Source organism: Pan troglodytes, chromosome 2, assembly GCF_028858775.2.
Source record: "Pan troglodytes isolate AG18354 chromosome 2, NHGRI_mPanTro3-v2.0_pri, whole genome shotgun sequence".
NCBI classification, from domain to species: domain Eukaryota; kingdom Metazoa; phylum Chordata; class Mammalia; order Primates; family Hominidae; genus Pan; species Pan troglodytes.
In genome coordinates, this window is record NC_086015.1 from 23,098,727 (window position 1) to 23,123,342 (window position 24,616).

The 24,616-nt window shown below is 37.2% G+C and overlaps 1 long non-coding RNA gene across 5 annotated transcripts in view; it reads left to right on the forward strand.

Annotated features, from left to right (window-relative positions):
- LOC134809543 (uncharacterized) overlaps positions 1 to 15,763 on the forward strand; it is a 163,203-nt gene extending 147,440 nt beyond the window's left edge. For 3 of the 5 annotated variants that reach the window (XR_010155515.1, XR_010155512.1, XR_010155511.1), the window contains 3 exons: positions 12,802 to 12,874; positions 13,455 to 13,535; positions 14,082 to 15,763. This is a non-coding gene — a long non-coding RNA (uncharacterized LOC134809543). The remainder of the gene's footprint in view (positions 1 to 12,801; positions 12,875 to 13,454; positions 13,536 to 14,081) is intronic. The other 2 variants (XR_010155514.1, XR_010155513.1) reach the window with 1 other exon arrangement.
- The last annotated feature ends 8,853 nt before the right edge of the window (positions 15,764 to 24,616 follow it).

Below are 24,616 nucleotides of genomic sequence, written 5' to 3' on the forward strand. Positions count from 1 at the left end.
TAGTAGCTGGGATCACAGGTACGCGCCACTGTGCCCAGCTTATTTTTGTATTTTTAGTAGAGACAGGGTTTCACCATGTTGCTCAGGCTGGTCTTGAACTGCTGACCTCAGGTGATCCAGCTGCTTCAGCCTCCCAAAGTGCTGGGATTACAGGCGTGAGCCACCGTGCCTGGCCCCATGAATTCCTTTAATAAAAATATTTCTTGGGCATCTACTTTGTGACAGAGGCTTTTTTAGGGTTTGTAGATACAGTGATGACATAAAAAGGGAAACTCCATGTTTTCATAAATCTTACATTTTAGTAGGACTGGCAATTACACAAGTAAACAAATGAACAAAGCAAGACACTTGCAGGTGATGATAGATGTTAGGAAGGAAATAATACCAGGTATTTCAACTGTTGCTGAATTTCCAATTTATAGTTTTTGAAAGAAAAGAGCACTGCCGTCATTACATGGAACATCTCTTTAACAACGTTCTAGGACTGCCAAGGCCTACAATATTCTACAGGTCCCCACATTCTGACATTATCTCTTCACGTGCTCCTCTATGTCCACTGTGTTCCAGCCACTGTGACCTCTTTCCTGAGGCTTGAACACTCGAAGTATGCTTCCTCCTTAAGATATTTGTATTGTCTGTGTCCTTTCTCAGGATTGTTTTCTTCATATGTGCAGGGATAGCTCCTTCATCCCCATACCTTCTTTTTCTCACATTTAATCTTCTTAATAAAGACTATTTTGGTTATCCTATTTAAAATTGAAAACTGTCTCCTTTTTCCTCCAACTCCATATTTCCAATCTACTTTGCTCTATTGTTTTTTCCTATTTCCCCCATAGTATTTACCACATTTTAACAAACTATATCATTTACTTATTATTTCTGTCTGCTTCTTCAAGAATGTAAGCTCCACAGAAGGAGAGGTCCCTAGAACTCTAACTCACTGATGCTGTGCAGTCACTGGCAACATTTGAATTAAATTGGAATATTCCACCTTAGGGTACTAATTGTTTAACTATTGCTATCTCATTTAATCCTAACAACCACATGAGGTATATTCTATTTTTAATGCAATTATTTATTGCTGCATGACAAACCACTCCAAAGATGAGTGGATTAATAAGCAACAATTTATTGTTTCTCACTATTCAGTGGGTCAGGAATTTAGGCATGTCTCAGCTAGATGATTCTCTTTATACATAGATAATCACTCACTTATCTGGCTTCAGCCAGTGTCTCGGCATGGCTGGAGAGTTCGAGAAGTCCCTACTCAGATGTCTGGTACCTCGGTGTTCCTCTCTCTCACTACATGATTTCCCCCCCATCTAACAGTTTCATCTGAACTTCTCAATAGCACAGCAGCTGGCTTTCCTGAGAGGGAGCTACCAGACTTCTTAAGGTTTATTGCTGGACCTGGCACAGATTCATTTCTTCTACAATCTATTGCTAAAAGGATTTTACAAGACTGGCCTACATTGAAGAAAATGGAAGAAAGACTCTACCTCTCAAGGGGTGGAGCAGTAGGACATACAGAGAGAAAAGAAAAGGATGCCAGCCCACTTTGGAGACTATCAATTGCAATTATTCTCATTTTCTGGACAAGGAAATTGGAGCTCAGATATATCAGGTTGACAAATCAAGCCCAGGCTTCATTGATTCCAGAGCCTGCACCTTTAAATATTCTGGTTTATGGCCTTTATTAGAGGGGTTCCCACCCTGGCAGAGAGGAGGTCTAGGACTGATGAGACAGACTGTTAAGACTGTTGGAAAACAGCCACGTCATTAGGGAGGCATGCAGTAAGGGTTTCAGAATCCTATCCTTGCTTCAAGCAGAAGGACTCAACTTCAAATTATTTTACCCATTGATCTTGCACATAAAGTTTGATTTGAAGAAGAAATTCCACAGACTTAAACATAGTCAAAGGATACAAAACAAATATATATATCAAAAACTAGTTTATATCTCTATGAATTTAAATCTGACATATTCTATTTCAAAAATATGTGTTTGTTTTTATAATTGTTATTATTCTTATTTTGTTTACAAAGATAAATCCTAAAGAGATAATAGTTTACCATTTCAAATAGGTATTTTATGCCTAAGTCAAGGCTAGTTTTATACAGTGATTTTCAAAATACTAGGTTTTTTTGGAAGCTTCCCTTCGAGCTCTTTTGTAATGTTATAATGCACAATATATCCAATTTCAATCTGATAGGAAAACTATACCCTTTCCACTGTATTCTTTTCAGGAATACAATTTAGGGAGCAATTTTTCATGTAGTTTTTGGGCAGGTTACATTACAATTTTTTGCAAACTTGGCACAATGTGATTGTAAATTGTAATAACTGTTTCTTCATAATACAACAAATACTGGAGAAGGGGAAAATTGTGAGTAGTCATATTTCCACGCTTTAGCCAGAGAAGTGTTCCTTTTCTTATTTTATATGCTACATTTGTGTGCAAGATTTTGTTTGAAGAAAAGTGTCCACTGCAAAAGAAAAGTATAATTTTAAAACAGTTTTACTAAACAATCTTTAAGCCATAACATTTAACTACAAAGTCCACGGATTTCTGGCCGCAAGGTAATTCATTTGCCAAGATCTGTACCCAATATATTTCTGGAATGTTTAAGGAATTTGATAAAGTTTTTAGCAGTGATTATATTAATTGGAAATAGACAATATAAAAAAGAATTAAAAACTTCCCTTAAATGCTGCTGATAAGCTGGTATAAATATTTTGTTTTGGTATAATTATTTTATTTAAGACTGCTTGAAGGTAGTTGGGATGCCCACATTTTCTTTAGAGATATTCTTGACTTTCTAGGACACTGCTTTAGATGAGAAGTGCATAGAATCTTCCATCTAAGGAAGCAGTGGAGTCCATAACAACTGGCTTATCTGTAATTAAGAACCAAAGAAAATAGAAACTATCCTAACTTTCCAATAGCCACAAGCTAAAACATAGTTCAAAATTCATTCTACTTTCTTAATTTTTTTTGGTTTCTTTGCATCCAAACCCTATTTTCAATATGTACTTTTAACAAGCATAATTTTCTTGTAACAATTCACTTTTGTTCCTGAAATAGCAACCTGAGAAGCCCGGGATCACTCTAATTCCACATGGACTGAAAAAGAGCCCAACACTTATTCATCCCACATGAGTGCTAGAAATTAACAGGGATAGTCAACTCACTAGAGAAAATATTAAGTTCCTCTGGATCTGATTTGACAGTGGCAATTGCTGCACACTGGATCTAGAAAACACAGCACTTTATATAATATAATCAAGACAAAACATTTTCTATAGCCCACGCATAGACTCTTGCACTATTAGAACAAATTGGTCACAGTGTTCTAGCAGAGAGATAGCTTTGGTCTCAAGGCAAATCAGATATAGAACCAGTTACAAGAAATATCATTAGAAGTCATGGATGTTCTGGGTTTGTAAACTAGGAAATGATTGTGAAAATTAACAATACATGTGGCCAATGATAAAAGCAAGAAAGTCACTTAGCATGACGTCACTACAACCCCAATAAAAATGTAAAAGAGCTGAAATAAGCTAGTCATCAATGGGATAGAGAGGAAAGAAGGTATAAACCATAATAAAGAGTTAAGCTGATGTAGCCAACCAACCATTTTGGGTTGTGTGGTACTGAGCGGTTTCCTGGGATACAGAACTTTTAGTTTTAAAACATGTATAGTCCTGAGACAAATTTGTTGCCCAGCTCTACCTTCCTTCACTTTCTTATAACGACCAAGCTTTTTCTTGCCTCAGAGTCATTGCAGAAGCTTTTACTTCTGCTGAGGACATTGAACCTCTCTCTCTAGAACACTCAATTACATCTGGCAAGCTTCAGCTAATTCCATTCGAAATGTTCCTAGAACATCTCAAGATGAACCAGAGAGGAAAAATCAGGTCATATGGATGAACGATGATATGAGTTACCACTGACTTATATTAAAATCACCGTAAACCAGAAGACAATGATCTGGCATCTTTAGAAAGAAAACCTGCAATTCTATAACTAGCAAAAGTATCCTTCAAAACTGAAGACAAAATACATTTTCAAATAAACAAAAGCTGAAGGAATGTGTCACCAGAAGATTTACATTATGAAGAATGTTAATGAAATTTCATCAGCCTGACAGAAAATTATATAACATTAAAAAATTCAGAGGTACCAAAGAAATCAAGAGCACAAAAAATTGTAAACATATAGGTAAATATAAATTATTATTTTGTCCTTGTTTCTTATCTTAAAGACACATTACAACTGAAAATAAAAATAGTTTTAAAAAATAATGATCAGCTTGTAGCTATTGCTCAACATGGAGAAAACTGGAAAGAATATGGCTTCCAACCTTACCACAAAAATTTAGACACCAGATAATCTGAAAATTCCCTGTTTTTCTCAAACCTAGCAGATAGCTGAGGTTTCAAGGCAACAAATACCTGAGGCTTTAAAGCAAACAACTAACCTGAAGTCTAAGGAAAAACATGTGCTTTTAGGAGAAAGGAGAGAAGAACAATTGCTTACCTGGATCAGGGCCCTACACAAGCCAATAAGAAGAGTTGAAGTATTTATTAAATTACTAAGGGACATGTGTGAGGCAGGAGGAAATTATAAAGCTTCTGAGAACAATAGACCCCAAAGTATTAACACTTATATTCAGGTTCTTATCAATGAATCTTCCCAAGATTCACTAATGAGGGGCAATGAGGAAGAAAGTCCCACTTGTCCAAGATGGCTGACTAAAAGGCTCCCATTGAAAAGACCCATAACAGCATGCAAATCCTGCACCAGAAACTGAGGTATCCAGGTTCCCTCATCCGAACTGACTAGGTGGCTGGTGTGACCCACAGAGAGGAAGGAAGAGCAGTGTGGTGTGGTGGCCGACCTGAGAGCCACATGGGACAGGGGAGCCCCCACCTTCCTACTCCCCAGCCAAGGGAGGAAGTGAGTGAGCATGCTACCCAGCCTGGGAAAATGTGCTTTTTCCACGGACAACCCACGGATTGGAAGAAGATCCCACTCATGAGCCCATGCCACCAAGGCTATGGTTCCAACCATGGAGCCATGCAGATTCTCAACAGCCACTAAGCTAGAATCTGCTAAAGCCTGCAGAGCTCCCAGGAAGAGGGGCAACCATCACCACAGCTGCGGCTGCCTGTTGTCTAAGCAGTTTGAGCTCCTTGGGGGAGGGGCAACAGCCAATACTGGGACTGATAGCTGCCTAACACACTAAGCTCCCAGGATGAGGGAAGGGTGGCAGCCATCTCTATAGCTCCAGGCCATGCTTTTCCCCTGCTGGAGTCAGGGAGGTTGAGCCGCTTGGTCCCAAGAGGTATACCCTACAACCCAACACATCGGCTGGGACAGAATGTGGACAGAGTGCCTTTTCAGGCCTGACCCTGACCCATCCCTCCTCACTGGGTGGGGCCTCCCTGCAGGAACTCTGACAACTGCAGCCAGGGGCTCAGAAACAGAACTCTGATCTCCCTGGGGCTGAGCCCCCAGGGGAAGAGATGGCTGCAGTCTCCATGGACCAGCAGAATTAGCCTTCCCTCCTGCTAGTTCTAAGGAATCTGGGCAGCCCAGATGAATGGGTTTCCCCCACAAAGCACACCCCCTCCACCAAGGGACAGTCAAAGTGCTTCATTAAACAGGTCCTGCTCCCCATGCCACCCAACTGGATAAGACCCCACAACAGGGGTTGTCAGACACCCTATACAGGAGCATTCCTTATGGCATCAGGTCAGTGCCCCTCTAGGTCAGAGATCTCAGAGGAAGGAGCAGGCACCCATCTTTGCTGTTCATCAGCCTCCTCCAGGCACGGGAATGAACCAGATGAATAGGGCCTGAAGTGAATCCCCAGCAAACCACAGCAGCCCTATGGAATAGAGATTGCAAGAAAAACAAACAGAAAGCAACAACAACAGCATCAACAAAAACAAAAAGTCCCCACAAAAACCCCATCCAATGGTCAGCAGCCTCAAAGATCAATACTAGACAAACTCATGAAGATGAGAAAGAAATAAGGAATCAAGAACAACAACAACAAACAGTGAAAGCCCAAAGGCCAGAGTGCCTCTTCTCCTCCAAATGATGGCAATGCCTCCCCAGCAAGGATACTGAACTGGACAGAGGATGAGATGTATGAATTGACAGAAGTAGGCTTCAGAAGGTGGCTAATAACAAACTCCACTGAGCTAAAGGAGCATGTTATGATCCAGTGCAAAGAAGCTAGGAACCTTGATAAAAGGTTACAGGAGCTGCTAGCTAGAATAACCAGTTTAGAGAGGAACATAAATGACCTGATGGAGCTGAAGAACACAGCACGAGAACTTCAAGAAGAATACACAAGCATCAATAGCCGAATCAACCAAGTGGAAGAAAGGATATCAGAGTTTGAAGACCATCTTGCTGAAATAAGGTATGCAGACAAGATTAGAGATAAAAGAATGAAAAGGAATGAACAAAACCTTTGAGAAATATGGGACTATGTAAATAGACTGAACCTACAATTGATTGGAGTACCTGAAAAAGATGGGGAGAATAGAACCAAGTTAAGAAACACACTTCAGGATATTATCCAGGAGAACTTCCCCAACCGAACAAGACAGGACAGCATTCAAATTCAGGAAATACAAAGAACACCGCTAAGATATTCCATGAGATTTTCAACCCAAGACACATAATCATCAGATTCTCCAAGGTTGAAATGAAGGAAAAAAATGTTAAGGGCAGCCAGAGAGAAAGGTCAGGTTACCTGCAAAGGGAAGCCCATCAGACTAACAGCAAACCTCTTAGCAGAAACCTTATGAGCCAGAAGAGAGTGGGGGCCAATATTCAACCTTCTTAAAGAAAACAATTTTCAACCCAGAATTTTATATCCAGCCAATCTAAGCTTCATAAGTGAAGGAGAAATAAAATACTTTCCAGACAAGCAAATGTTGAGGGATTTTGTCACTACCAGACCTGCCTTGCAAGCGCTCTTAAAGGAAGCACTAAATATAGAAAGAAAAAGCCAGTACCAGCCACTGCAAACACACCAAAATATAGACCAATGGCACTATAAAGAAACTGCATCAACTAGTGTGCAAAATAACCAGATAGCATCATGATGACAGGACCAAACTCACACATAACAATATTAACCTTAAATGTAAATGGGCTAAATGCCCCAATTAAAAGACACAGACTGGCAAATTGGATACAGTTAAGACCCATCAGTGCACTGTATTCAGGAGACCCATCTCACATGCAAAGACACACATAGGCTCAAAATAAAGGGATGGAGGAAAATTTACCAAGCAAATGAAAAGAAAAAAAAAAAAAAAAAAGCAGAGGTTGCAATTGTAGTCTCTGACAAAACAGACTTTAAACCAACAAAGATCAAAAAAGACTAAGAAGGACATAACATAATGGTAAAGGGATCAATGCAACAAGAAGAGTTAACTATTCTAAATGTATATGCACTCAATACAGGAGCACCCAGATTCTAAGCAAGTTCTTAGAGACCTAGAAAGAGACTTAGACTCCCACACAACAATAGTAAGAGACTTTAACCCCCTACTGTCAATATTAGACAGATCAACGAGACAGAAAATTAACAAGGGTATTCAGGACTTGAACTCAGCCTTGGATCAGGTGGACCTAACAGACATCTACAGAACTCTCCACCCCAAATCAACAGAATATAAATTCTTCTTGGTGCCACATGGCACTTATTCTAAAATCAACTACATATTGGAAGTAAAACACTCCTCAGCAAATAGAAAATAACTGATGTCATTAAAAAAAAAGTCTCTCAGACCACAGTGCAATCAAATTAGAACTCAGGATTAAGAAACTCACTCAAAACCGCACAATTACATGGAAACTGAACAACCTGCTCCTGAATGACTCCTGAGTAAATAATAAAATTAAGGCAGAAATCAAGAAGTGCTTTGAAACCAATGAGAAGAAAGAGACAATGTACCAGAATCTCTGGGACACAGCTAACACAATGTCATAGCACTAAATGCCCACATCAGAAAGCTAGAAAGATCTCAAATTGACACCCTAACGTCACAATTAAAAGAGCTAGAGAAGCAAGAGGAAACAATTGCAAAAGCTACAAGAAGACAAGAATTAACTAAGATCAGAGCAGAATTGAAGGAGATAGAAACACAAAAACCCTCCAAAAACATCAGTGAATCCAGCAGCCGTTTTTGTTAAAATTAACAAAATAGACTGCTAGCTAAACTAATAAAGAAGAAAGGAGAACGATAAAGGGGATATTACCAATGGCCCCACAGAAATACAAACTACAATCGGAGAGTAGTTACCATAAACACCTCTACACAAATAAACTAGAAAATCTAGAAGAAATTGATAAATTCCTGGATGCATACAACCTCCCAAGACTAAACGAGGAAGAAGTCAAATCCCTGAATAGACCAATAACATGTTCTAAAATTGAGGCAGTAATTAATACCCTACCATCCAAGAAAAGCCCAAGACCAAAAGAATTCGCAGCCGAATTCTACCAGAGATACAACGAGCAGCTGGTACCATTCCTTCTGAAACTATTCCAAGCAATTAAAATGAGGGACTCCTCCCTAACTCATTTTATGAGGCTAGCATCATCCTGATACCAAAACCTGGCAGAGACATAACAAAAAGACAAAATTTCAGGCCAATATCCCTAATGAACATTGATGCAAAAATCCTCAATATAATACAAACAAATTCAATCCAGTAGCACATCAAAAAGCTTATCCACCATGATCAAATCAGCTTCATCCCTGGGATGCAAGGCTGGTTCAACATACACAAAACAATAAACATAACACATCACATAAACAGAACCAATGACAAAACCACATGATCATCTCAATAGATGCAGAAAAGGCTTTCCATAAAATATAAAAATTCCTTTATGTTAAAACCTCTCAATAAACTAGGTATTGACGGAACATATTTCAAAATAAGAAGAGCTATTTATGACAAACCCACAGCCAATATCATACTGAATGGGCAAATGCTGGAAGCATTCCCTTTGTAAACAAGAAAAGGATGCCCTCTCTTACTACTCCTATTCAATATAGTATTGAAAGTTCTAACCGGGGCAATCAGGCAAGAGAAAAAAATAAAGGGTATGTGAACAGGAAAAGAGGAAGTCAAATTGTCTCTGTTTACAGGTGACATGATTGTATACATATAACACCCCATCGTCTCAGCCTAAAAACTCCTTAAGCTGATAAGCAACTTCAGCAAAGTCTCAGAATACAAAAATAAATGTGCAAAAATCACAGTGATTGCTATACACCAACAATACACAAGCAGAAAGCCAAATCATGAATGAACTCCCATTCACAATTTCTACAAAATAATAAAATACCTAGAAATACAGATAACAATGGATATTAAAGACCTCTTCAAGGAGAACTACAAATCACTCTTCAAGGAAATAAGAGAGGACACAAACAAATGGAAAAACATTTATCCTCATAGATGAGAAGAATCAATATTGTGAAAATGGCCATACTGCCTAAAGTAGTTTATAGATTCAATGCTATTCCCATAAACTACCATTGGCATTCTCCATAGAATTAGGGAAAGACTACTTTAAATTTCATATGGAATGCAAAAAGATTATCTGTATAGCCAAGATAATCCTAAGCAAAAAGAATAAACCTGGTGGCATCACTCTATCTGACTTCAAACTATGCTACAAGCCTACAGTAATCAACACAGCATGGTACTGGTACCAAAACAGATATAGAGGCCAATGGAACAGAACAGAGACCTCAGAAATAATGCCACACATCTACAACCATATGATCTTTGACAAACCAGACAAAAGCAAGTAGTAGAGAAAGGATTACCTATTTAATAAATGGCGCTGGGAAAACTAGCTAGCCATATGCAGAAAACCGAAACTGGACCCCTTCCTTACACCTTATACAAAAATTAACTCAAGATGGATTAAAGACTTAAATGTAAAACCTAAAATCATAAAAACCCTAGAAGAAAACCTAGGCAATACTATTCAGGACATAGGCATGAGTAAAGATTTCATGATGTAAATGCCAAAAGCAACTGCAGACAAAAGCCAAAATTGACAAATGCGATCTAATTAAACTAAAAAGCTTCTGCACAGCAAACAAAACTATCATCAGAGTAAACAGGCAACCTACAGAATAGGAGAAAAATTTTGCAAAATACGCATCTGACAAAAGGCTAATATCCAGAATCTATGAGGAACTTAAACAAATTTACAAGAAAAAAACAAACAACCCCATCAAAAAGTGGGCAAAAATATGAATGGACACTTCTCAAAAGAAGACACTTATGCAGCCAACAAACATATGAAAAAAGCTCAACATCACTGATCATTAGAGAAATGCAAATCAAAATCACAGTGAGAGACCATATCACACCAGTCAGAATGGCAATTATTAAAAAGTCAAGAAACAATAGATGCTTGTGAGACTGTGGAGAAATAGAAATACTTTTACCTGTTGGTGGGAATGTAAATTAGTTCAACCATTGTGGAAGACTGTGGTGATTCCTCAAAGATCTAGAACCAGAAATACCATTTAACCCAGCAATCCCATTACTGGGTATATACCCAAAAGAATATAAATCATTCTACTATAAAGACACATGAGCACGTATGTTTACTGCAGCACTAATTACAATATCAAAGACTTGGAACCAACCTAAATGCCCATTGATGATAGATCTGATAAAGAAAATGTGGCACATGTACACCATGGAATACTATGCAATCATAAAAAGGAATGAGATCATGTCCTTTGCAGGGACACGGATGAAGCTGGAAGCCATCATCCTCAGCAAACTAACACAGGAACAGAAAACCAAACACCACATGTTCTCACTCGTAAGTGGAAGTTGAACAATGAGAACACATGGACACAGGGAGGAGAACATCACACACCGGGGCTGGTCGAGGGGTGGGAGGTGAGGGGAGGGACAGCATTAGAACAAATAGCTAATGTACGCTGGGCTTAAAATAGATGATGGGTTGATAGGTGCAGCAAACCACCATGGCACATGTATACCTATGTAACAAAACTACACATTCTGCATTTGTATTCCAGAACTTAAAGAAAAAAAGAAAAAAAAAAAAGAAAGCCCCACTTGTGGTGCATCTGAAGAGAGAGCAAGGCAGCCACTGTGAGGAAGCCAGAATAACTTGTCTTGATGTTTCCCCGCTATCTCCCATGCTGAACAAAAGCTTTAAGCTCCTGAAGAGGGGCACTAAATTCTGTTGCCCTTACATCACAGGTGAAAACTTATTGTAGTTAGGGGAAGAAAACAGTAACAACAACAAAAAACCTTCTACTCTGGGAGAGGGGCAAAAAGGCCTGACCTTAGAGATTCCTTGTCACTAGAAGAAGTACCAGATCACAGAGAAGGCTTCATCCCTGAGATCCAGTGTTTTAGCAGCTACCTAACACTGAGAATAAATCCAAACAACGGAGGACACACTCCCTGCCTCTCACCACAAAGCCAGCAAGAGTTGAGTAGTCAGCAACAGCACTCAACCAGTAGAAAAAATAAAGATACTTAAACAGGTACTTTTCAAAAGAAGATATCCAAATGGCCAATAAATATTTTAAACTATGTTCAACTCATTAGTAATCAGTAAAATGTGACTTAAATATAAATGAGACATGACTAGGATGTATGAAACTAAAATAACTGACAAATGAAGTGCTTACAAGGATGTATAAGAATAGGAATTCTCATAAACTGTTGGGGGGGGTGTAAATGATACATGTGGAAGATTGTAATTTTTAATAAAATTAAACATATACCTGCTCTCTGACCCAATAATTCCAAGGTATATGTTCCAAAGAAATGAGTCCACACATCCACATAGAAACTTCTATGAGAATGACATGGCAGACTTAGTAATAACAGCCCAAAGTAAGAGACAATCCAAATGTCAATCAACAATAGAAAGGGAAAATAACTCATCATAAAATTATATGATGCAATACTTTATAGCAATGAAAGGAATGAAATACAACTATAGACAACATCACAGATGAGCCTCACAATCAAAATTTTAGTGAAAGGAGCTAGACAGAAAAGAATATCTACTGTATGATTACATTTTTATAAAGTTCAACAACAGACAAAATTAATCTCTAGTGATAAAATCCAGAAAGAGATAAGCTTTATGGAAGGGAGTAGGGTAGTAACTGGGAGGGCATATGAGGTGTGCCCATAATGCTTTATTTTTTTATTTGCCTAGTAATTACCAATTTGTTCACAATGTTATAATTACTTAAAAGGCACGTGTATGATTTGTGAACTCTCCTACATGTCTGTTAGAGTGCAATAACATTTTTTATTGTTAAAAATAATAAAAATAAAATAAAGCAAAGTAAAGCATATTGAACTCCAAACTTGAGTAAAATCAATTACTGTGTAATTGGCAGCTATTTATTGATCTAAATTTTTTTCCTGGAAACAAACATTCTGTATTGGTTAAGTGGCTGTGGCATGGGTTACATTCTTGGTCTTGATAAGCAGCCCTGTGGAGTCGGTTCAGGTTAAATTAGTCTTTGAGAGAGCAGTGCCCAGTGGGCAGCTTCTCTTTGCTCTTTTCTAGACTTTTTACTTGTTTACTTTATGCTCCCTTCCTGCTGAGATGTTTCTGGTATTAACAACAAATAAATGACAGCTGTAGCCTATGAAAAGTAATACCTTAGGTAATTCTTTTGTGATGAATCATCTGATTTTTTAATTAATTCTTTTCCCTTTTGATTCTAAGAGAAAGCAGAGGGCATCACCTGGAATCCTGCCACTGATGAACACTCTTTGCTGTTTACTTGCCAATAATTGAGGTATAACAATAGCAGTTATAACAATAGCAATGCTCATTTGCACAGCATTTTAGAAAACATTTTTTAAATGAATTATCTCATTTGAACTTTATATCAGTCCTGTTAAGAAAAGTGGAGCACATGAGAACACATAGACACATAGAGCGGAACAACAGACACTGGGTCCTGCCAGAGGGTGGAGCATGGGAGGAGGGAGAAGATCAGGAAAATTAACTAATGGGTACTAAACTTAATACCTGGGTGATGAAATAATCTGTACAACAAAACCCCATGACACAAGTTGACCTGTATAACAAACTTGCACATGTACCCCTGAGCTTAAAATAAAAGTTAAATTAAAAAAAGAGTAACAATTGCAGTGGATTGAAATATGTTTAATCCTTATGCTTACTCTGATTTTAAAAGAATAAAGCTCACTGGTCACCTTGAGAAAAAAAAAAGAAAAGTGGAGCAGACATTATTATCTTCATTTTATTCAGGAGGAAACTGAGTTTCAGATATATGTTGAAGAATAAATTCTTTATTTGAGATGAGTAGGGAAAGATGAAGCTTTAATATCACTGAATTTTTGTCTTCCCAGAAGTAGATCCTGAGCCAAGTGCAAAGAGTTTCTTTGGAACAAGAAAACATGACAAGGAAGTGGAGAAATGAGAGCGGCAAGGTAAATCAACAAATAAATAATTGGTTATCAAATCATTTACCACTGCGGGCTAGGGGTATTTAATCCTGCTCTAGGAACAAGAATGATATTATCCTAACCCAAAGAGCAAAGGAAGTAGGAGCTAGGGTATTTATCCACTCACATTGAGGCCTATATTAGTCCGTTTTCACACTGATATAAAGAAATACCCGAGACTGGGTAATTTATAAAGGAAAGAGATTTAATAGACTCACAGTTCCACATGGTTGGGGAGGCTTCAGGAAACTTCATGGTGGAAGGTGAAGGGGAAGCAAGGACCTTCTTCACATGGCAGCAGGAGACAGAAGTAAAATTAGGGAAAATGACAAACACTTATAAAACCATCAGATCTCCTGAGAACTCACTCACTATCATGAGAACAGCATGGGGGAAACGGCCTTCATGATCCAATCACCTCCCTCCTTCAACACATCCGGATTACAATTTGAGATGAGATTTGGGTGGGGACATAGATCCAAACCATATCAGGGCCATTATCTTTCTTCCTCTTCTGTCCTGTTTGCATAGGTGGACAAAGGAGATTTTGGAGACCAAAAAAGTCCTCAGGCAAACAGATGCAGGTGCTAGCAGTTGGAAGTCAGGCCCAAGAGCTCTGATGCATGTGATAATATGGGAATTAATAAGCCTGCTATATTTGGTAAATAAGAGAATTGTCTTATCATTTGTGATTGCTTTCCTTGCATCCATTTCCTATCTCTTTCTTCTTGTACAAGAATTTCCTATTACTTTTAGGGACCAAAGGGTGGATCAGGCAACTTAAGCTGGTCCAAAAAGAGTTATATGTTAACTTTTTCTGGATCTCTGGGAGAAAGTTCCCACTTTATCCTGATGAATGTGGAAAAAGAAGCCTGTAGCCCCAGCAACTGCTGGAGTGATGTTGACATTATAAAAGAAGATAACCTGAAGATGAAGCTTATAAAGGGGAAGATAGAGTGGAAACACAAAACCAGTTTCTTAATGACATTATTAATCCCTGGCTCAAGACTTACCTGAATCAAGCTGAAAAACTTGACTTTATGATTAAGTAAAATAATTGATTCCCTTTAGTGTTTAAGCAAGTTGGAGTCTCTTATGTTTTCACTTACAATGAAAGAAATCTAACACAAAATATATTTAATCTAAAATAGTGTTCATTTGAAGAAGCATTATCATTTTACATACTACTGGGGAAAAATACTTCCAATTAAACTAAGAATCAATGACTTACAATCCCTAAGGTTTTGAAAATTTTATATGTTTTGAAAGATCTCTGTTAGACATTTTTAGATGTAGATTTTTAAAATATAAGTTTTGGGGGGTATTCATTAGAAGGAGTATAGGGGTGAGAGTCAAATATGCTAGTTACGAGAATCCTAAAATGTGTTCCCACTCAGAGTCCAACTCTTCTCAAATCATTTCAATCGTGAGCATCATCAGTGCTCATATGTTCTTACTACATCTTCCTTGGCAACATAACTTTTCTTAAATTGAAAAACAGGAAACCGATCTGTTTTCTGTTACTACAGAAATCTAGAAATGCTAAAATTCTAGCATTTAATATAAATGGAATAATAATACACTATGTACTCTCGTTTCTTTATGCACTTTTCTAAGACGTTCCATGTTGTCACATGTAGCAGTAATTCATTCTTTTTTATTACTGAGTAGTACTATATTGTATGTTTATAGTTTTCTATCTATTCGTCCAGTTTGGAGCTACTGTGATTATACCCACTATAAGCATTTGTGTACAACATTTTCTATAGACATGTATTTTATTTCTATTAGGTAAATAGGGATGGAACTGATGTGTCATATAGTAAGTATATGCTTAACTTCAACATTACTGCAAAATTTATTCCAAAGTGCTTATATATTCCCACTAGTATGTATGAGACTTTTAGTTGCCCCATTTTCTTCCCAACATGTGATACTGCCGATCTTTTAAAAAACAATTTTGCCTTTCAGGTGAATGTTTAGTGATATCTCATTATTTTAATATGTGTGTTCCTGATAATTAATAATGTGTTTATTAGCTGTTTGTATGTCTTATTTTGTGAAGTGTTTGTTCAAATATTTTGCCCATCTTTTTTTAAATTGGGTGTTTGCCTTTTTATTAGAGTAACGAAAGTTTTCATGTTTACTGGAGACTTCTCTCTATCAGATATCTGTACTGTAATTTTTTTTTCCAATTAGTGGCTTTTCTTTTGCTTTCCACAGTAATGCCTTTCAAAGAGTAGTTTCTTTTTTATTTTGATTACATTTAATTTATAATTTTTTTCTTATAATGTTGGTACTTTTGTAACCTATCTAAGAAATCTTAAGAAATCTTCTTCTTTTTAACTCTATATTAACAAAGATTTTCTTTGTTGCCTTTTAGAAATTTTGTAGTTTCAGCTTTTATGTTTAGATCTATGGTCCATTTTGCATTTTTTTTGTGTGTGTCATGTGTGATAAAGGTCAAGACTTTTTTTTTTCCAAACAAGTTTCCAGTTGTTTGAGAATTGTTAGTAAAAGATTATACTCTCCCTATTGAAATATTTAGGTACTTGTATTAGTCAGAGTTCTCTAGAGGAACGGGACTAATAGGATAGATGTATATATAACAGGGAGTTTATTAAGGAGTATTGACTCACAGGATCACACGGTGAAGTCCCACAATAGGCCATCTGCAAGCTGAGGAGCAAGGAAGCCAGTCTGAGTCCCAAAACCTCAAAAGTAGAGAAGCAGACAGTGCAGCCTTCAGTCTGTGGCTGAAGGCCTGACAGCCCCTGGCAAACCACTGGTGTAGGTCCAAGAGTCCGAAAGCTGAAGAACTTGGAGTCCGATGTTTGAGGGCAGGAAGCATCCAGCATGGGAAAAAGATGGAGGCCAGAAGACGTAGTCAGTCTAGTCCTTCCACGTCCTTCTGCTTGCTTTTATCTTAGCTGCACTGGCAGCTGTTTAAATTGTGCCCACCTAGATTGAAGGTGAGTCTGCCTCTTCTAGTCCACTGACTCAAATGTTAGTGTCCTTTGGCAACACCCTCACAGACAAACCCAGGAATAGTACTTTAAATTCTTCAATCCATTCAAGTTGACACTCAGTATTAACTATCGCAGTACTATAAACCAAAAATTAAATGAATGTCCTCCAACCATCTCAATGGACTTCCTCCTCAGCCAGGGCTCTTTTAAAATTTAACTTGAAAGATTGGTTCAAGCCATGACAGAAGCGGGGTTGGACATTTCTCTTTATACCTCTCTGGCATTAACGTCCACACAGACTTTAAGTCTGATAAGGGACATTTTACAACCTGTCTCTGAAGCCTGTTACCTGGAGGCTTCATCTGCATGATAAAACTTTGGTCTCCAGGACCTCTTATCTCGACCCAGACATACCTTTCTATTGATCCCAGGTCTTCAGTTAAACTAAACCAATTGTCAAGCAGAAAATGTTTAAATCTACCTATAAGCTGGACCCCACTCCCCTTCAAGTTGTCCCACCTTTCTGGATCAAACCAATGTTTTTCTTAACTGTAATTGATTTAAGTCCTATGCCTCCCTAAAATGTATAAAACCATCCTGCATCCCCAACCACCTTAGACACAAGTTCTCAGGACCTCCTGAGGGCTGTGTCACAGGCCATGGACACTTATATTTGGCTCAGAATAAATCTCTTCAAATATTTTACAGAGTTTGATGCCTTTCATCGACAGTACAAATATTAAAATTTAATTAACCTTATATAAATGGATCTATTTCAGTAGTCTGTATTTTGTTTCTTTCATTTTTATGTCTGCCTTTACATCAACTCTATACTGGATTATTGGAACCATATACCCTTGGGAGGGGTCCTGGGTGATGGGCTATATCCATATGATAGCTTCCATTTAAAATGCCTCGAAGAGCTAAGATTTAAAAGTCCTTGAATAACTAATGTGAAGGTACTCCCCAATACATAAGGGACTGGATTTTGAAGAAAAACAAAATTTAGTTTAGAGTTACCGAAGTTTACATGTAGGATACAAAATGTATACTTAGTATACAAAAGAGAGACTGTGTGGTCTCTTTTTTGCCATCTAGTGGAAAGCTACTGTGATTCAGTTCTATTTGAGGCCTGTATTTGAAAATTGGAAGGAATCTCAGTTACTATGTAGTAAAGCAGTTCTCAAACCTGGTTTGCATTGCCTAGGGAAGTATATATTTCCCAATAATCAGGCGTTCTCCACCATTTAAACATATATTTTTTACTTTATTACCACCTATTATATTTATACTAATATTTTGTATAACCTTTTTAAAAACAATTTAAAGTGTTATAGGTAGGTAGACAGACATGAGTGGGGAGGAGCGGTCTCTCCCCTCACCCACTAGAAATGTCAGGTGATGGTTCGGCAGTAAATCTCATTGCCTCTCTAAAAGTGATAAATTGGCAGCCGGTGCCAGGGAGAGGCCATTTCCTGATGATTCATACCTGTGAACATTAAAGTGTTAATTAAAGGCAGACCCCAGGGAGAAGCATCTTCCTGGGCATGCACATTAAGAGACAAAATGGCGAAGTACAATCTTCCGGGTACACTCCACTGGAAAAAGGAAAGAAAGCTTCAGACAGGTATGTATATAACTCCCTAAACTCACTCAGTATGTTCAGTTCCCAAGGGTAGGAGAGCACCGCACATGAGGAAAGCCTACCCTAAGAGATGAATCAAGGGAAAGAGGCGAGCCTAAGATATCCTAGGATCAAAGGTTAAACGCTCTTCTTTTTTCTCTCTTGGGCCTCAGTGCCCACTTGGATCCCTTCCAAGCGTTCTTTCCTTTCTTTCCTGTTCTAAAGCCTTTTTAATAAACTTCCACTTCTGCTATGGAACTTGCCTCAGTCTCTTTTTCCGCTTTATGCCCCTCAGTGGAATTCTTTCTTCTGAGGAGGCAAAAATTGAAGTTGCTGTAGACGCCTACAGATTCGTCACCAGTAACTTGGGGTAATTCAGATCTCTTCTACAACTAACAAAAGAATGTAAACATTAAAGAATATTTTAATCATTAATAAAATAGGAAAATAGTTTTCTAATATGTATTTTAATAATAGATAAATGTTAAATAATGTCATCTTGGTATAATCTGAACTCATCCAACAAATAACTCATAGTATCATACTCTGAAAAATACTGCACTAGAGACCTATAAAATGTATGCTGCATGTCCTTAAGGGAAATTACCACAGAAAAGTGAGCAATATTGAATCTAGTCAATAAGTTTCATTTTGGATATCAAAGATTTTGAATGTTTATGATATGATTTACATGTCCTAAGAGTTCAAGACTTGGACTCAAACTCAAGTCCCTTGATTCCAAGTCCAGTGATTTTCCAATTATACATTGGAAAAGGTTCCAATGTTTAGAAACCTCTTTTCTCTGTTTACCTTCTGAAACATGTATATTCAAATTATTATACATAGTCTGTATAAGAAAGGAGCCATTATCCATATTAATATAATAATATGAAAAAAATCAATTTTAAGTTATGTTTTTGATTTTGTGAATTTATAATCCACAAAAATCAGTAAACTTTATTTTTGTCATGTTTCAGGAAGCAATTAAATGAAACTTGAAACTTTGTACATGACAAAATAAATTTTTAACTTAATGACCAATTAAATTATTTAAATATTAATTTAATTATTAGCTTTTAACTTCTAATTTTACCTGAATGCAATCAATGCAACTAAGTACTATTTATCCTTTAAATATATTAATATACATTTAAATAAGTCATTCAAGGGCTTATTTTTAAAAGACCTAATCCTTTAAAAAAAAAACAAAAAAGGATAGGAAATAGTGGCGACTTTAGCTACTCTCCCCAAAACTCTTCTGCATATGCTTAAATAACCATTCAACAGCAATTAGAATAAAACTGATAGCTGTTCTTGTTTTTTTGTTGTTATATATATGTGTGTGTGTATTTGTCTTTGGCAAAGAAGAATGACTAAGCTTACAAAATGCTATCAAGGGAAGTGTTTAACTGTTGAAATTGAACTTAATATAAAGAATCTACAGTGTGGGCTTGTTGATTAAAAAAATTTCTTTATTTCCAAAATTCAAATAAACTCACACTTCTGCATCATACTCTACAGAAGCAAATAACACATTGAGGCAAGGGACCTGCTGTCTCATCAAGCAGTACTTGACTCCACTCCTTCATTCATTCATACGTTCACTCATTCCTCATTGAGGCAATCACATCTCTGTGGTACCTGAATAATTTTGTGAATTGTTTTCATTTTGAATTATTTTTTACATTAAGCATACCCATGATATTGATCCTTGTGTATTTTTTAATGGAAAGAATAAGCCATTACAGCCTCACCCTATCAAATATATTTTAGTATTTCCAATGATTTGTATAAGTTGTTTCTTTGGATCTGCTCTCTAACTTCCCAAAAAACATTGTTATTGTCACATAAAATTATCAGCTGAAAGAAAGAAAGGACTAGTGAAAAGTTAACTATTAATTATATTCTTTTAAAATGTATCATTATTTTGGAAAATAATATCTCTAAAATCTCTGCCCTACAATGTGAAAGTGTTGACTTTTTTATTTTAAAAAAAATCCATAAGCTTAAAGATACAAAATTCTAATAATTTTATTATTTCATTAACTTCATTATTTGAATGTTTTCATTTTTCCTTTTGAGTAAAACTCAAATGCGATTGATTTATCTTTAATGTTATATTTTATGTGCTTCTCTCTTAGACAGAATAAGACAGCATATAGAATCAGATAACTGTATAATAGAATGATCAATTAATGTGCATGTAGAAGCTACTGAGCTTTTAATTCTTGTTCTTATTATAAACTATGTGCCTAATAGGCTTTATTGAACTTTCCATCTGTTTTCTCTCACATCTGTAACTTAAAATGAAAGCTTTTGTTAAAGAAACCCAGAATTGTTCTTTTCTAATTTTTCTTAGAACTTAAAATATTCTCAAAGTGTTGTAACTTCTAAATTCCTTGATACTATTTTGTCATATCTGGATTTGCATATTTCCTAAGGCAGAATCTTCAAGTCCTCTAACTTTGCAGTCTCAATAACTCTTTGTCATCCTTACTATATATTCTACATTTAATAGGCAACAAATATGTATATGGTCCGTACTTAGTTAAATGGTAGGGGACACAAATAATAAGATTAATAGATAGAAAGTGAAGGTTAAACAACAGGTTATGTAATAACTCGAGGTAGTTTTATAAACTGATGTTGCAGATATTCTGCAATTCACTATATAGTGTTACATTCTCTACTTCAATTTTTCTTCTTGAGTTCTGCTAACCTCAAGGTAGCCTGAATGCATATACCAGGGAGAATGATCTGAAGTGACAGCCATAACTTTGAATTTTTAAAAAATTCCTTTATTAAGAGGAAATATATCACTGTATATTAATACAAAAATGAAGTTTCTGGAATATGTGCCTTGTTTATCTTATGTCTTCAGAAATAACTTTACCACATACCGTGAATTATCAAAGGCACATATATGCCAGTTTGAGAAGCATGGAAGGTGGTCTACAAAAGATTAACTGCCATAAATATTTTATCAGAATAATTTAACTCAAAAGAAAACGAGGAAATTTACCTTCCATGGGCACATGAGAGATTGTGCATCAAGAAGCACACCATGTTAATAGTCTCAAAAATATTGATCCAGGAAAAAGCAGAGCTACAAAAGCAAAGTCACAAGAGTATTCTACTAAGACAATTTAGATCTAAGTACTCTTTCTTGACTTGGCTGTTTGACTTTGGAAAAGTCACAGCCTTTTTTAGTGTGCCATCCCTCCCCTGCTAGAGTCACTGCATAGCTTCTAGGGTCTTCTCTAGTTTTGCCATCCTGTGATTCTAAAATTTACTGAATTTCTTATCATTTTACAACATTCCACTTTGAATTAACAAACACAGTAGAGTGGCAATGTTCCCTAAGTGCCAACCTCATCACCAGAAAGTGTTTTGACAGTGTAATTTTAAAACACGTTTTGACTGTCTGCTATTTTGAGGCTGCTGCAAAGGGAAGAAAACAGCATTTATTTAGCTACTATAATTTGCCACTCATTGCATACTCAGCAATAAAAAAGAAATGACCCAAGACTGCTCCTTAAAGTTTATTTAGAAGCAGTGTTTTTAGAGCGAAATTACATAAGAAACATTTCAAGATGGCAGCAACAAAGGAAACACTAAATATTCAAGATTTAAATCACTTCAAGTTAAAGTGATGGTCAAAGTGGAAAAAGATTAGAAGTAGAAGACTTTTTTTTTTTTTTTTGAGATGGAGTCTCGCTCTGTTGCCCGGGATGGAGTGCAGTGGTGATATCTTGGCTCACTGCAAGCTCCACCTCCTGGGTTCACACCATTCTCCTGCCTCAGCCTCCCGAGTAGCTGGGACTACAGGTGCCCGCCACCATGCCCGGCTAATTTTTTGTATTTTCAGGAGAGACGGGGTTTCATGATGTTAGCCAGAATGGCCTCGATCTCCTGACCTCGTGATCTGCCCGCCTCAGCCTCCCAAAGTGCTGTGATTACAGGCGTGAGCCACCATGCCCGGCCTAAAAGTAGAAGATTTTTAAAGTAGGTGAATTTTCAGCAAAATCTGGAAAAGAAGATGGTAGCTAAGTAATAAAAAGAAGAAAAGAAAGAAGGGATTGAGTTGAAGAAGTAACAAAAAATGTAGTTGAAAGGAATTTGCAGTTCAAAGATTTTCATTTAAATATAGAATGAAGGAACTGGCAATATGGAGGCTCTACCTAAGTTCACCTGATCAATACACACTGCCTAAATAACCCAGCATGTGCAGAGCATACAAGTCTGTATTGAAAACCTACAAAGAACACTGGTTCAGGATAGGTACTGTGAAAGAAAGAATCTAAAATATAATCCTTTCCCCTAAGTTACCTCTGGTCTAGTAGCAGACCTAACGTGTACAGCATTGGAAAATAATGAAACTATATTTTATAGAATGAAGTCAAGACATCAAAAGAAGACATGCCTTGATATTGCGTGAGACATTAGCAGACAGAGAATTTGGGCAGTGCTACTATAATTCTGAAAAGAAAGAGATCATTGAGCTAGTACCATGAGTTAATAAAAAAGAAGTGGATAGCATGATGTCTGACCACTAAGAACTTACAGTTTTTAAACGTCTACTTCATCAACACTTAGAACTGCTCACATTCCCTCCCCTTGATTTCTTTTTTCTTTTAGCTGAGTGATGACGGCATTGCCATTTACATCAGCACTGAGTATCTATTCTCATCTTCTGCTAAAACATTGGGTTTAAATACATACAAAGGAGCAGCAGGAGACTTAGAAAAGACTGACTTTATATATATATATATTTTATTTATTTATTTATTTATTTATTTTATTTTTTTATTTTTTGCTTGTGTGAAAGTCTAAAAACAGAAACTGGGGTAGAATCTAGGGGAGAAAAGGAGGGTGTGAGAGTCAGTCTTTTCATCTTTAATGCACTAGGAAAAACTCTGAATTGTCTTTATCTGTATGTCAGCAAAGAGATAAAGTTTTTCTTTCAAGTTCTCTGGGTCAGCAAGGATTGTTGCTGGGGTTCAATTTTCAAATGAAAAGAAATAGCTCCCAATCTTATTTTGAAATTTTCTAGCTGAACATGGATCATATTAAAGCAAAAGGGACTTAGGAAATCTGAACGTACTCTTCCGTCTTTCTTCCTCCATATGAATTTCAGAAATGTTAAGTGGTTTGTTTAAGGTCTCAAAATTAGTTAACAATATGCTTGGAGTAGAGAACTTGAGTTTTCATGTCTGGTATTTTGCTATTTCAATAAAAAACAAGTGAGAGTTTTCTCTTGGAACTTACTACCAGGAAATGTTTTGATCTCATCCAAATAATCAAGATGCTAATTTTAACTAGGCCTTTTTTTTTTTTTTTTTTTTTTTTTGAGATGGAGCCTTGCTCTGTCACCCAGGCTGGAGTGCAATGGCATGGTCTTGGCTCACTGCAACCTCTGTTTCCTGGGTTCAAGTGATTCTCCTGCCTCAGCCTCCAGAATAGCTGGGATTACAGGTGCCTGCCACCAAGCCTGGCTAATTTTTGTATTTTTGTTTGTTTGTTTGTTTTTGAGACGGAGTCTCGCTGTGTCTCCCAGGTTGGAGTGCAGTGGCACGATCTCGGCTCACTGCAAGCTCCGCCTCCCAGGTTCATGCCATTCTCCTGCCTCAGCCTCCCAAGTAGCTGGGACTACAGGCGCCCGCCAACACGCCCAGCTAATTTTTTGTATTTTTAGTAGAAACGGGGTTTCACCGTGTTAGCCAAGATGGTCTCGATCTCCTGACCTCGTGATCCGCCCGTCTCGGCCTCCCAAAGTGCTGGGATTACAGGCGTGAGCCACCGCGCCCGGCCTAATTTTTGTATTTTTAGTAGAGACGGGGTTTCACCATGTTGGCCAGGCTGGTCTCGAACTGCTGACCTTGTGATCCGTCTGTCTTGGCCTCCCAAAGTGCTGGGATTACAGGCATCAGCCACTACGTCTGGCCATCACTAGGCCATTTTTTACTCTCTATGTGAGAGCTTAATTTAATGCTCAGGTGAGTAAACCACATTCCTTGTACAATATTCAAGATTTAAATCACTTCAAGTTAAAGTGATGGTCAAAGTGGAAAAAGATTAAAAGTAGAAGACTTTTTTTTTTTTTTTTTGAGATAGTCTCACTCTGTCGCCCAGGATGGAGTGCAGTGGTGATATCTCGGCTCACTGCAAGCTCCGCATCCTGGGTTCACACCATTCTCCTGCCTCAGCCTCCCAAGTAGCTGGGACTACAGGCACCCGTCACCACACCCAGCTAATTTTTTGTATTTTCAGTAGAGATGGGGTTTCACGATGTTAGCCAGAATGACCTCGATCTCCTGACCTCGTGATCCGCCCACCTCAGCCTCCCAAAGTGCTGTGATTACAGGCGTAAGCCACCGCCTTTATACTTCCTGATTTTTTCTGTTTTTTTCCCAATGTATTTTGAATTTCATTTTTAAAATAATGTATACTCATTATAGAAAATTTGAAAAACA